The sequence below is a fragment of the Vicia villosa genome, linkage group LG4 (assembly GCF_029867415.1).
Source record: "Vicia villosa cultivar HV-30 ecotype Madison, WI linkage group LG4, Vvil1.0, whole genome shotgun sequence".
NCBI lineage: Eukaryota > Viridiplantae > Streptophyta > Magnoliopsida > Fabales > Fabaceae > Vicia > Vicia villosa.
In genome coordinates this window covers 164203751-164207108 of record NC_081183.1, presented here as the reverse complement: position 1 = coordinate 164207108, position 3358 = coordinate 164203751, and the positions used below count along the sequence as shown (strand labels likewise).

Sequence of the window (3358 nt, the reverse complement as noted above, 5' to 3'; positions counted from 1 at the left end):
CGTGAACTTGTCTTAAATAAGACTGAGCTTTAAACAAAGCTCAAAGGGATGTGTTGTGTAAAGGGTCAGAAATATTCCTATAGAGGATAAAGACTGTTTTTAGGAACGCGAGGTTTTGAACAAAACTCAGGGAAAACATCTTGAAGAAGGCTACTCTAGAAAGAATGGTGAATTGTCTTAGAAAAGACTTTGTACTTTAAATAAAGTTTGACAAGGTTTTTGGAAGCGTAAGAGAAGTTTGAATATGTCTTAAAAGACTAACTGAAAACAGTTAAGAAACGTCTTACAGAAGACTACCTAGAAAAGGTTCTTGGAAATGAATATATCTTAGAGAAGACTGTCTGAAAGGGTTTTAAAATAGAAAGGATAAGAAGGCGGGTCTTTAAAAGACTGTTTGGAAAAGGTTCCTAGAAAGGGTAAGAAGTATTTGAACACGTCTTAAAGAAGACTATATGGACAGATTGAAAAGTACCCTATAAATGTTCCTGAAAAGGATGTGAGAGTGGCATTGACATCATCTGATATTGAGTGACCTTTGCAACGTGCCCCCAGGTAATGGTCTTGCCCCATGGGCTATTCAGCGTCCTTGAGAGATTCCATGGATCTTGATTTGATTGCCCCATGTAAATGGGATAATAACGAGTTATGCCCCGTGTGCACTTCAGCTATCTCAGTCATGTGTGAGAGATGCGTCTTCTTTCGACAAGCTTTTAAAAGCTACTTCGTCAGTCAGTAGGATTTTTAGACATTAACCATGCCCCATGCAACTTCTCCCTGATGTTAACATTTAAATCTATATAGACAAGTGTATTTTATAATGAAATGCCAATGCATACGTCTGTCTTGAAAGTTTGAAAACATTTTTTTTGAGTAAAACAAAGTTTTTTTTTTTTGTAAGAAAGTGATGTCAACTCAAGAGTTATAGTAGACCTTAAGGAGTCAGGATACTTTTAGTAACGCTATGCTTTCTAACTAACCATGCTTCAGTTAGGACTTTTAAAGGTTGTAACGTGGCCTGGTTCACGGTTTAAAGAAACAAAAGATAAAGGCTCAAAGTTTATTTGTACCCATCCCAATCTTCATGATGTTCTCCAGTCCTATGCTCAGTTGACTATGCATTTAGTCTCCAAAAGAATTTGGGAATTATGACATTGACATTTGTGATGGTTCCAAAACCAAAGGTTTATCTGCAAAGGCAGTCATTCTCCTTGTTTGTAATATTTTTTTTTGTCGGAGGTTCATAGTAACCTCTTTTTCGACTCTGTTATCCCCAACTTTTGCCTGAACTGTTCGTTTTAAAACTACAGTCAGCGGGATGCCCCAATTTTTCCTAAGTCTCCTTAATAGGTTTTGACTTAGTGGGCCTTTGCATTGCTTTCTTTTCTTTGAGGACATTGACTGCCGGATTTAATGATGATGGGAAACCATCAGTAATTTATGTTCAAAGGAACAGCTTGGAATAATTAAGTTAACTGAGCAGCTACCCTACCCCAGGTTATATATTAAGGGTTTTATTATATATGAAGGAAAACTCCTACTTCTTTAGGCTCAAAGGGGTTGACAAGGGATTAACATCCTTATATCTCCACTGTTTGGGAATTGAAACAATGCCTGTACATCGTCAACATGGTCTGTTCAAAAGCATAATGTATGACATTGTGGTATCGTTTTCGTCATTCTCCCTCTAAAGGTGTAAAACTTTTCACAAGAGTTGAATATCACAAATAAGAAAACCAAGTAAAAACATAGTTTTAAATATAGTGAGAACACTAGGAATGAATCAGGACAAACGTAAGCAATGCATTAATGATTATTGTAAAGTACACAGCATATGTCATAAGACTAATGTTTAAATAAACGGAAAGAAATTGCGAATGGAAACAAAACTAATGATCTAAGAAATCCTCCTTCTAGCCACCTATGGTGTTAGACTTGCTAGAATCTTCGAACTCAATGAGCCCTTCTTCAATCAAATCTTGGATCTTGTGCTTCAATGGCCCACAATCCTCTGTATCATGACCAGGACTATCGGAATGATAAGCGCACCTAGCATGATGCTTGTACCCGGGAGCGGGGTTAGCCGGAGCTGAGTATGGAGGTAGCAGAGTTATCAGGTTCCGACTGAGTAGACGTTGCAAAGCTTTACATAGTAACCTTAGATAACGGTAGATCGATTCATAGTCCCTGTGGATTCGATATCTTTTAAAACTACACGACACGACTGTGCACTTCCAGTCATCAGATTAATAGACACGTAATGTCGCGATCAAGTTTTTGGCGCCGTTGCCGGGGAGCATTTAAGTCGATATCGTAACTCACTGTTACACCGTAGAGACTAGGGCAATTCTTTCCTTTCTTTCTGGACGATTGTATGCCAAATACTCGTTCACAAGGAGGATATTTAATACAACGAATTAACGAGATCGAACGTTTCATTAACGTCAAACGTCGAGCTCGCAATCTTCCCGAAGTAGCCCAAATTACGATTAATCAGGAATTGACCTTTACTGATCAAATTAATCAAATTACCCCGAAGTTAGAGATGGCTGTTATTCCTCCTCTTAGAGACTATGCCACTCCTTCACGCGCTGAACCGCACTCAAGTATCGCACCACCTGCGATTGAGGCGAACAATTTCGATTTGAAACCTTCGTTGGTACAAGCTGTTCAACAGAATCAATTCTCTGGAAGCCCTGCAGACGACCCCAACCTCCATTTATCTGTGTTCGTGCAATATGCTGACACTATCAAAGCTAACAACGTTAGTTCCGAAGCTATTCGATTACGTCTCTTTCCATTCTCCTTGAGAGATAGAGCTAGAGCGTGGCTTCAATACCTACCTTCTAATTCCATAACTTCATGGGACGAACTGAAGAGAGTATTCTGAGCGAGATACTTTCCGCCTAGCAAAACTGCTATGCTAAGAGGTCAAATCAACAGATTTACCCAGAAAGACAACGAATCACTCTTCGAAACTTGGGAACGATATAAGGACATGCTTAGACTATGCCCTCATCATGGAATCGAACCATGGCTGATCATCCATACTTTCTATGGTGGTCTCCTTTATAACACTAAAATGACTATAGATGCCGCTGCTGGCGGAGCACTAATGGACAAACCCCATGATGAAGCATACAACCTCATAGAGAACATGGCCCAAAACGATCCGCTCTAGAGAAAACCCAAACCAAAGGAGGAATGTACGAAGTAAGTGGTATAGACCGCGTTAACGCTAAAGTTGACGCTTTAACTCAAAAGATCGAAAACTTAACCATCACTCCTTCAGCCACCGCTGCTGCCGTAGCACCTAACTGCGAGATTTGTGGATTAATTGGACACGCAGTTGCCGAATGTC

General features: G+C 39.7%; 1 non-coding gene across 1 annotated transcript; it reads right to left on the bottom strand.

The window, feature by feature from the left end:
- Positions 1 to 2917: 2917 nt before the first annotated feature.
- On the bottom strand, positions 2918 to 3024 carry LOC131600854 (small nucleolar RNA R71). The gene has a single exon (XR_009283459.1). It is a non-coding gene; the product is annotated as a small nucleolar RNA R71 (small nucleolar RNA).
- Between the last annotated feature and the right edge of the window lie 334 nt (positions 3025 to 3358).